At 46.7% G+C, this 11146-nt stretch overlaps 1 long non-coding RNA gene across 2 annotated transcripts; it reads left to right on the forward strand.

The window, feature by feature from the left end:
* Positions 1-412: 412 nt before the first annotated feature.
* On the forward strand, positions 413-10901 carry LOC125619337. 2 transcript variants are annotated; one of them, XR_007350828.1, is made up of 3 exons: positions 413-5762; positions 10224-10417; positions 10623-10901. It is a non-coding gene; the product is annotated as an uncharacterized LOC125619337 (long non-coding RNA). The 2 variants fall into 2 exon arrangements; XR_007350829.1 differs by lacking the exons at positions 10224-10417; positions 10623-10901 and adding an exon at positions 7503-7699.
* The last annotated feature ends 245 nt before the right edge of the window (positions 10902-11146 follow it).

An 11146-nucleotide genomic window follows, 5' to 3' on the forward strand; every position in this document is an offset into this window, starting at 1 on the left:
CAACACTGAATGTCAAGGCCTAGTAGTTGATATAAGGTGTTTTGCAGGTTCAGTGGGTAACTTTTTCTCTTCTGTCCCAATCTCCGCCCCTCTGAAGACTGCTGTCTTGCAGGTGTGTGGTTTCACAGATTCTGAATTCTAGAGATGCGGTAATTTTCCTACTACATGAATCCAAGTGGGACTCATGGCTTTCTGTGGCCTATGGAATGACAGTGTTGAAACTTCCAGAAGGTTAGCCTACTTTTGCATTCTGTCTTTCTGTCCTTCTCTATTTGTCTATCTGTCTTTCTTTCTCTCTTGCCCTGTCACCACCCCCAGCACATGTCTGGGCTGGCCTGCTGAAGGAGAGTCCAGCCAAGACTTCCTGGCCTGGCCTTTGTAAACTAACCAAGTGCAGGTCACCTGCCAGCTCCTGGAGAGGTCTCACTGAGCCAGGCCGGGTGAGGCCAGCCACACTCAGAGCAGCAGAATCTCGGCTGACTTCAAGACAGGGGAAATAGTACATTGGTGTTTTAAGCCGCTAAGTTTTGAGATGAGTATTTTGTGCAGCAGAAGGGCTCACTGGAGAACGATGACACCTTTGGTCTGAGCCACAGCAGATGCACATCTCTGTGTGAGTCACCTGGTACCACAGAGAAGGCCATAGACAACTCCCGAGGGAGCCCTGCTGCCCGCGCCTCACCTTCAGGCACCACACAGGCAACCCGCGGCCTTGTCAGAGCTGAGGACAGCGTGCACAGTGTCAAAGGAGCGTCCCCCAGGGGGCACGGTGTGCATTGTGAACACTGAGAACATATATTTTCCTTTTCTTTCTGTGCCCCACAAGTTTAAGAAAACCCTGTTAAAATATTAGCTAAATCACTAAGCTAACAAAACACAGACTTCAGTGATCACATGAGACAAAACATACAGAGATCACCAAATTACTTTCCCAAGTCACTGAATGGAAGCAACCCACACTAGCAGCAGCAGCAGCAAGCCTTGGGGGTGAGGAAAATCTGACAGAATATTAAAAATTTCTACTTTTCCATAGAAATTATTGAGCTTGCAAAGAAAGAAGAAAGTATAGCCAGAAATTAATAAAGAAAGAAATTAATTGAAAACATTCCTGAAGAATCCTGGGCATCGGACTTAGTGGACAAAGGCTTTAAACCACTATTTGCAAAATGTTCAAAGAGCTGAATGAAATCATGGGCAAAGGACACAAGAACCAGGAGGACCACATGTTGCCAGGTATAAAATGTCACTGGAGAGACAGGAGCAAACAGACATTTTAGAGTCAAAAAGTAAAATGAAAAGCTTCCTGGGAAATTACCACAGCAGATCTGAGCAGAAAGAAGAAAAGACCAGGGCACAGGCATGCCAGTCTGAGGAGCTGAAGGAGAAGGGGAGGGATAAAGTGAACAGGTCCGGGAGACCCTGTCTCCACTGAGCTGAGGGCAGGTACATAGTGGGAGTCCTCCAGGGAGAGGAGAAGAGCAGGGGACAGAGTGTCCCAAATTGGAAGAAAGACATGAATCCACATGAACAAGGAGCTCAGCGAGCTCTCCTGAGGAAGAGTTCAGATAAACCCACAGCCACACGTCGCAGTCTGACCGCCAAAGGCCAAGGCTGCCTCAACACCTTCCTTCCCCCCAGCGTCCATGAGCGCTCTCCACACACCTGTTAATGGCTTTGTAAAATATCAGAGCCATCCTAGTGGACATGAAGTGTACCTAATTTTTTTACCTGCCTTGCTTTAATGACTAATGATGTTGAGCACTTTTTATGTATTTATTAAGAAAATGTCATAAACAGATGATTGGGGCAAAGCACCTCATCCTCTGATGGGGCCACTGTGAAAACACCCAAGTGGATGTACGGGGAGTGGGGGGGACGGTCCCGTTAGCCCCACACCTTCTCTGCACACACAGGAGCTGGGACCCTCTTCTCCTGCGGGCACAGTGGGTGGAGGAAGCTGAGTGGGAGCCCAGGAGGAAATCCCACGGGGGCTCCAGGGGGTGCTGAGCTCCCAGGGTTTACTGTCAAACCAGAGGGCACTCCAGAAGCAGGTCTGCCTCTCCAGGAAGACAGGAGGAGGCCAGGATATCGCAAAATCAGGATGGGGAACTGGAATCTGAGAAGCAGTTCACACAATAAGGGGAAGAAAATGCAGAAAGTTGATAGAGATTTCAACATTACCCGAATTAGAATCTTCATTTGAGGCAATTAAAAGGGGCGGGGGGGAAGCAGCCATAAATGGCACTAAAGGAAATTGGCAGGAGGACAAGAAACAGGGAACGTCTCCTTGAATTAACTGAAGGTGACGAAAAGTGAAGGTTGGGCTCATCTATGGAGAGTGGGGGAGAGACGGAGGCCCGTGGGAAAGTGAGCGGGCAGCTGAGAGAGGCCACAGACCTGTGAGAGGCAGTGGGGGGCTCAGCTGGACTCCAGGCCTCCCTGCCTCCTTGAGCATGTGGCTTTGGGGTTGCTACCCTCCTGGTGACCCTCCGGTCTATGATGGTCACACAGAGGACACTCCTTCTGACCAGCTTTTAATTCCTCCTCAGCCATTTGCTGAGCATTCGGTATTCACAAATGATTTTGGCCGATGTTACCCAAAGGGCACCACCTCTGTGACTCTGCGTTTGGAAATCTCACTCCCTGACCTCTCCCTGCCTGGCCCTAGCGCCCTCCCCCAATGCACAGCGAGCTGTCTGCCGCCCATCAAGCCACTCCTCTCCCTCTCCAAGTTCTCCCTGTCCTTCCTGGGGCTGTAATCCAGCCTCAACCATTGCAGTCCACTCCCAGCTTCCCTAAACTTTTGGACATTTGCCTGGTGGCTCCTAAACATCCCACCCTTCATCAGCTGCATTTCTGTGCCCATGCAACAAAAGAGAAGAAAAGGCAGAACCTGCTGACCAGACTTGCTTTGAAGTCCTGGTGCAGAGCTGGGTGCCCACTGGCTGCCAGGCCGGCCTGTGGTACAGCTTCCTTCTCCGATCTTCAGTGGATCTGATAGTGACCGTGGCCTGAGTTGTCCTGATGGAGTGATTCACTGAAACCTTCAGTGGTAAAATAGTTGTAAACCCTTCCAAAGAGTACTGGTGTGAAAGTGAGTGGATAGTTGGGGTGTTGTAGGAGCCTACCGCCCACATGCCCCTGGGCGATGGAAATGCGGCTCCCCTCTGGTGGGGTGGGCTGGCTGAGAAATAAAACCTAGGAGAAACAGCATGGCAAAATAACCACAGAACACAGAAAGTGTTCCAAAGCCGGTGGTGGGGGGAGCAGGACTGGCAAGCTGACCAGGCAGGTCCAGCTTCTAACACACAAAGGAGCCCCTCTTTGCTTTATTTATATTGGAGAACATCAAAGGCTTTCCATAGAAGGTTCTTCACCAAAATAGGATAAAGGTGGGGCAGGCAGGCTGCTCAGTTCCTAACTGGCTACACCCATCTCCCATGCTACTGTGCTGGACCTTCCTAAGGCAGCACAGGGGAAGGTGACATGCATTAGGTGGTCTGTCTCCCTGGGGGAGCCACTGGAACTTCCCAGTGCCACACCTGTCAGATTGCTAAATCCAAGGGCCAATTCTAGACGCACTGCGTGCCCCTGTGGGTACCGAGGCTGGGGCACACCTGCCCTGAAGCCTCCTGCTGACTCCTGTCTGCTTTTTTCACCTTCTGAGCAGATGCTTCGTCACCCCGTGTCCCTTCTTCCCAGTCACCCGGCCTCTGAAGAGCACCATGTGCCACCCACCCAACTTTTCCAGGTGTCTTCCACATGGCTGTGCGTCCCATCTCTGGGTGCCAACCTGCACCTCGAATCTCCCAAACTGATGTGCTAGCCCGTGTCCACTCCAGGTCCACATTTCCCACCTCTTCCTCATGTCCATGGGTTGCCCGAGTTTAGGTTTTGAGAAGATCCTTCTGTTAACATCGTGGATTAAAAGAGGAATAAGAGCAGATTCAAAAAAGTCATGACAAAGCTAAGAGAATCCCATGAAACCAGGAGAAAGAACATGTGGTCGGAGTCATCATTAGTTTTTGAAAAGGTCATATTAGATCTCACTTCACTATAGAGCAAAATAAATCCTAAATACATTTGATAATAAAATAGAAAATAAAACCATCAGGGGCTGGGGTTATAGCTCAGTTGGTAGAGAGTTTGCCTTGCATGTGTGAGGCTCTGGTTTCGAGCCTCAGCAGGAAATAAAAACAAATAAATAAAGGGATATAGATATAGATATAGATAGATAGATATGACATTATAAAGAAAATGATCAAAACTCACATTTAGGAGTAGGCTGCATTCAAAAATACAATTTTATATTCATTTAAGAATTATTTTTTTCCAGAGAATATTTAATAGCACAGAAAGATAATATTAAATTAATTGAAACTAAAAGATGCAAACTTGTATGTTGCACTTTTGTATTCAATATTTTAATTTGTTTCTAAAAAAAAATACACCAAAATGTATAAATATTTCTAGGTAAGTTGGGTTTTTAAATTTTTTTTCTATTTCTCTGAAGTGTTTTATATTTTTAATCAATGTTCACTTTACAACTGAAAATTCACATTATTTCCTAAGAGGGTAAATGACTTCTTATAGTATAAGGAATGATTACGCCAGGTAAGTATTAATTTTATTGATGAGCGTATCCTCGCATTATCTAGCCAGGCTAATGTACAGGTGATTGCTTCTGTTTTAAAGGAGACTAAGAAAAGTTGAGGCCAACTCCTGTGATGGACACTTAGCGGAGATTCATCAGGATTCAGATGAATGGAGAGCCCTGGATCAGGTGTCTGTTAGCTTTAGGATTTGGGGTACAGTGGCAAAGTCCCCAACAACGATTCTGTGGTCAAGGGTCGTGAACTAAGGAATGCTGTGGGGAAGTGGAAGTTCCCCACCTTTGAGAAACTCAGGTCTCACTCCAAAACCAGTCTGCACTCGGAACACAGGCTGCTACTCATCATGGTGTGGATTCATCCGTAGTAAAGACAGAATAAGATTGTTGCTTAGAATAAGATCATAAGGAAAATTCTACCAATAAGGAGATTGAATGTGGCTTTTCAAGGGCTTAGGTGGAGAGAATACTAACAGGTTTATTTTAGGTTACTCATATCTGAAAGAATGATTCCTCCTTGGAGCTGGGTCTGGGGCTCAGTGGTAGGGTGCTTGCCTAGCGTGTTGGGGCACTGGGTTCGATCCTTAGCACCATGTATAAATAAGCAAAATAAAGGTCCATTAACAACTAAAAAAATGTTTAAAAAAGAGAATAATTCCTCCTTAAAGTGAACTCTTCAGAGCCCACTGCCTTTCCCACGTCCTGGGCAATAGGGAGCACGTGGACAGGTAAGGCAATCAGGAGGCTTTGGGATGGCCAGATAATAGCAGGCCAATTGTATGTTCTTCCTGATGGGACCAGCAACAGACAGCCATCGAAAACCAATAACAGGCCCCTTCCCCACCTGCAGAACCTCTGCTGAGTAGCTTAGAGATTCTGCCCACTGTGTCTGATGTCACCTCTTTCCTCCTGAGAACACTGGCTCTGGGTCACTCTCCCAGGTCTAGCCTATTGCCCTGCCACAGATTATGTTCTGATGGATGTTAATGCCTGTTTACAGATCTGATCACCATGGCAACAGGGCCTTGGAAGTGAAAGGACATGATGCCTTTACATCCCAGTCCTCAGTAGTCCAGCATTCCTCCCTTCCACACTTGTCCCATGATGCACCCTGACGACTAACCACCCAGGCTGCTCAGCACCTGTTGACCAGGTCAGTTGGACAAGTTAAAAAGCTTTCCAAGGCCAGGAATTCTGATTTTTCAAAGCACAACTGCAACAGGAACTCTAGAAATAGAATTTAGGTAACTTGAAACTGCCAAGTACAGCATATTACCTAAAGTATGGTGTGGCCACTATCACTTAAATGTGCTCCGGGTGGATGTATGTGTGTGTGTACATACATATGTATTTATATATTTTACTTTTATATATACTCACATATAGATAGATAGATAGATACTTTATCGTGGACTTCAGGATAACTTTAGATCAAGGTCTTTGATCAAGAAAAGACCGGGCAATATGCACACATAATAGAATTCTCTAAAATTATTTATTTAAAAACAGCTACAACAAAAAGAAATCTGTGGTTGGTTTGTTTATTTAATGGAAACTCAAATTCCAGGAGCATGAAAAACTTTAAGCCAAAACAAAAATCAATAAATTTAAAAAATGAAAGCAAACAAAAATTTTGGAAGTACAGACTTGGCTTCCCGAGGTGGTTTAGATAAGGCCTGAGCGAGCACCCAAATGTCATGCCCTGACCTAACTCACATCCTGTGACTCACTCCCCAATTACTGTGTCGGTCTTTCTGGTCCAAATTGCTGGGAAGAAGGGAAATGCCGAACAGACTTCCGAAGCAATTAAAGAAGAGAGTGAACAGAATCTTGTAAAAGACGTGCTTTAAGAAAGATGTGGTGTTCCTCACCTCTCTGTTCCTGTTTCACATCTGTGATCCCTTCTTGGAAAGAAGGTACATTTTTTTTTCTCTAGTGGAAAAAAAGATCTAAGCTACAATAACTGACCACGTGGAGGACGCCTGGTTGTCTTCCTGAGGCACTGAAGGCCGCAGTGGTCCCTGTGGAGATTGCTCGGCATTAACCCCTCTGGAGCCAGAGAGAACAGCTGGCTGCTCTCCTGGGCAGGAGACTCAGCCAGTGCACCCAGCATCCTTTCCTGAGGCCCCTCCCAGCTGGCCTCCAGGGAAGGCAGTCTGGAGACTGTGGAATGCAGCACGGCACCCACATCCATCAAAATACTTTTTGTGAAATAAGATAGGAAATTCTGAAGTGAAAGTTCAGATAAATTTTTCTCACTGATCTCCAATTTTAAATAGCCTCCTTATAATCCCTCAATTGATAGATTCCAGATATTACCACATGGGTTTTCCTCCAGATCTTCTTTCGTTGTATCATAGGTATGCCTTGTTTTAAAAGATCCTGAGAGGACCTCAGAAAATGCCGGAAACACTGACAGCAAGGAACCATCTTTTTTAGATAAAATATTTTCACATAGCTCTTTAAATAGAAATTATGAGTTTGCTCAACTTTTTTTTTATTAGTTGCTCATGACAATACGATGATCTTGACATATCATACATTTGATTCAAATGGGGTATGAATTCTCATTTTTCCACATGTACAGATTGCAGGATCACATTGGTTATACAGCCACGTATATACATTCAGCAAATTTTGGAAGTTCAAGAGTTCCCTTAGATGCTGCTGTTAAACAAGGTACCTCCTGCCCGGCTCATGGCAAACCTTAATTCTTTAAACTAGATCTCCTCCGTGCCTGTAGCTGGTGCTTGGACATCTTAAAGTGACATTTTCAACATAACACATTTGGTATTTTTTTCAAAGCAGCTCTTCTATTACTAGAAAACTTAACTATCCTCTTCTAAACAGGATTTCAAATATTCAGTTCTTTCTGGCCGATTTCCTTACACAGCACCCCACAGATCCAGGGAAGAGAGAGACATGATCAGGGACCAGCGACTCCTGTGCTCAAGTCCTGCAGGGTCAGGTGGACTAGAGACAGAGCCTGTTTGGTCATGACCATGGCTGGCCGTGATCAAGGATCTGATCTCCTTTTTTACTTCTTAGCAGGTATAAGTGCAACAAATCATAAATCAGGTTGAGTTTACTTAAAAGCCCTGAAGACACATACTTGCACTCTTTGGACAGTGTGGTTTCCTTGCAGACCCGGGAATTCCAAACTGTTGGTAAGGCTTTCCATGAGCGATTTTTAAGGAGGAACCACACAGGATTCTGCGGGATCTGTGTGGCTCTCTGCAGATGGCTTCTGCCTTTGGATTTGGAGCCAGGCGGCCCCAGCCCTGCAGGCTACCCCAGTCAACAGAAGCGTCTGGGGCCTGGCCATGTGCATCTCCCAGCACCTGTCCCCATCCAGCAGAGCTGAGCAGCTACCAGGAAGGCCGGCCGTGGGGGGGCCTGGCACACAGCAGACTTGCCTCCCGAAGGTGCAGAAGGTGGTCCCAGAAGACCAAAGCCCTGAGCGCCTCCCCCCCAGTACAGGGTGCTCAGCGTCCCGGCCCTGCCCGCCCACCCGCCTGCAGGAGCACAGCTCTGTCTCCCCTCTCTGGCGGGTTTCTTTCCCCTGTTACCACCCTAAATCACCGCGTGGCACAGCTTGTTCAGGGCCCCTGGCTTGTAGGTAGGTACTTTATAAATTAGAAGACTGTTGTCTGTCCAGAGAAGCGTGTCCAAAAAGATACTCCAGGGAGATCAGACTGTTTATTAACTGTCGGCTCCTATGATGTTCATCGCTCCATGACTCCAGACCTAAAAAATATGCATTTTTAATAGACCATTTCCTACTAATGAACATGTCCATCTTAGAGGAGGTATGAGGTAGGTTCTATTGAAGAACAGGTAGGTTCTTCTCTGTGCCTTTTGTCCAATGAAGACATGAGGCTCAGAGAAATTAAGTAACTTGCACAAAGCTTCACAGCTGATAAGTGATGGGTGTGGAACTTGAGTCAGACGACCTGGTTGTTTTGACCACTTTATTTTCAGTGTTTCTTGAAAACAAAAAGGGTCTACTTCCTCAGTTTAAGTCAGGGTTTTTTGTTTCAGATCCTGTGCTTTAATTCCATTAGCATTTTTGTTAATCTAATGCATGTCTTTATTTGTACATCCGTTAAGCAATCAATAAATATCTAAGTGAATGACATCTGTGATGTGAGATTGTCATTTATGTCAAGGAATGTCACTGGAGAGCTAGTGGGTCTTTTGTTCAATGAGCCATTTCCTGTCAGCAGCGCCCTTCCTCACTGCATCTGGGTTTTGTGCCCCCCTGGGAAGGAAGGGTCCTGGAAGCCCTCTGCTCTTGGGAGTCTGACTCAAGCACACATTCAGAACACAAGCAGCGCCCCCTGCAGGAGCAAGATGGGCAGGAAGGACGCCCTCCTCCCTGGGCTGTTTGCTTTCTTGATAAATACCTCTTCACTTCCTTTTGAGAGATGACTTTAAAAACAGAAATTTGGAAATGTCACAAGATTCATTAGATAAGCTCTCTTCCTAACAAATCACTTTAGACTCCAGGCAGCAGGAAAGCTTTAGTGAGACCAGCTTTCAAGACTGGAGACTTCAAGATGGTTTAGATAAGGCCTGAGCGAGCACCCAAATGTCATGAACCGGAATTCCAAAGCCCTGAGTAATGATAATATTATTTAGCTCTGAGATGATTCCTTGCAGGCAGTAACCATGAATCACTGCGATCCTGCTGTGTGAGACGCAAATTTCAAGATTATCAGTTTATAGAGGCGAATGCTGAAGTCAGAGGCAAAGGGCACTTTCAGGGTCACAGCTGGGTTGGCCCCCGCCAGAGTTTTGCATGTAGTTTTTCTGACTCTGTCCCTATCATATTCCACAAGACATCACCTTATTTTTGTGCCAAGTTTTTTTTTAATGTAACCATCTGAATACACAAAGTCAGTCAAATGCTGCTTTGCAAATTCTCAGGCTGTTTATAGAAGACAGTGTGGACAGGAGTTAGAAGACAGGCGGATTCCTTAAACATGAACTGTTTACCCTCGGGGCTGGAGTCCCTTAGGGAAGAACAGAGAGGGGAGAGCTCAGGGGGAAAGCCCCGGGGTGCTGCCACCTGCCCAGGAGAAGGGATCCAGCAAGGAGAGGGCAAGAGAGTGGCTGGAGGAGGAGGGCACCTTAGCAATTGCCTTTGGGCCCCTGGGTAAGACGAATGGAGCTTGACCGTGTGATTAGTCAATGTGGTGGCCTCAAGAAGGTCACTGTGCAGGCATGTGCTTAGTCCAGTGACCCTAAAAAGAGGTGTTCTTTTAAAAAAATAAGCATTTACTTAGCTTATGGGTTCACAGGTCCACACAGTAGGTGGGGTGGGGCTGGCAGTCCCCTGGCTGCCTTGCTTGCTCGTCTGCGGACTCCCAGCTGGGCAGCAGGGTGGGCAGCTACATGCAAACAGAGGTCCAGGCAGCTGTGAGGACACAGCCTGGAGTCCCCATCTCAGCCTTCATCCTAGCTGCTGTCCCTCCTCCCCTCTGCAGTCACAGTTACTTTTGCAAAGCACCAATCTGATCATTTTCCCTGACTTAAGAATTCCAGTGCCTTTCTGTCTCTTTGAGGGTATTTTGTGAAGCCTTAACCCATCCTCTGACCTTGGGCTCCACAGCACTCAGCCACATCCCTGCCTGCAGCGTTTCAGAGGGAGCTGGACATTGCTGTTGCTTGTGCAGTTAGCAAGGGTCTCCCTTGATTGGCTCTACGCTCCGTGAGGACAAGAACTCAGCACTACTTTGCTTCACAGTTGTGTCCCCAGCACTGAGGCCCCAGCACACAGCAGGTGCTCCTAAAACATCTGTTTAGGTGAGAAAATGCAACCCCAGCTCGTGATTCTTATTTTATCTGAGAACTATACATTTTTTTTTTTAGGCTCTTGGGGGAAACGGCTCTTTGTAGGACTACTAAGTGTGTTCTGTTACTGGCTATCATGCTGTATATTATAATGCTTCTGGCACAGTAAAAGTATCACAGAGGACAACAGAAGCGCTCAGTCCTTCCTTCCTTCCAGGTACAAGATAAACTGTTGGAAAGCTCGAGGAGAGGCATGAGGACGCTCAGTGTCTACCTGACCACAGATGATGTGCTCAACAGGCTGACCTCCACAGACAGCTGCAGCAACCAGGAAGCGAGGGCAGGGGTGCCTCTGGGAAGCCTCCCGGGGAGCGGCTCTCGCCAACAAACACACCTTCCATTTAGGAGAAAGGAAATGTGAAGCGTGTCGGCAGCACACCTGTTAACACATTGCATCAGGCTAACGTAGCCCTTTCTTCATGAAGCCTCCCGAATGCTCACGGTGCCCATGACATCACGATCTTCACTTGAAAGCACAGTGTCCTATTAGGAGGGTGACAGCAAAACCAAGTAATAAGAACATGCAGATGGCTGTCTAGAGCTGCTTCTCTGCTTCTGTCATTGTGACAAAATTCCTGAGATAACCGACTTAGAAGGAGAAAAGGTTTATTTTAGCTCCTGGTTGTTTGGCCCTGCTGCTTTGGGCTGGTGGCAGCATAGTATGAAAGGGCAGGAGCACTC

The sequence above is a fragment of the Marmota marmota genome, unplaced genomic scaffold (assembly GCF_001458135.2).
Source record: "Marmota marmota marmota unplaced genomic scaffold, marMar, whole genome shotgun sequence".
In the NCBI taxonomy this organism is placed as follows: Eukaryota; Metazoa; Chordata; class Mammalia; order Rodentia; family Sciuridae; genus Marmota; species Marmota marmota.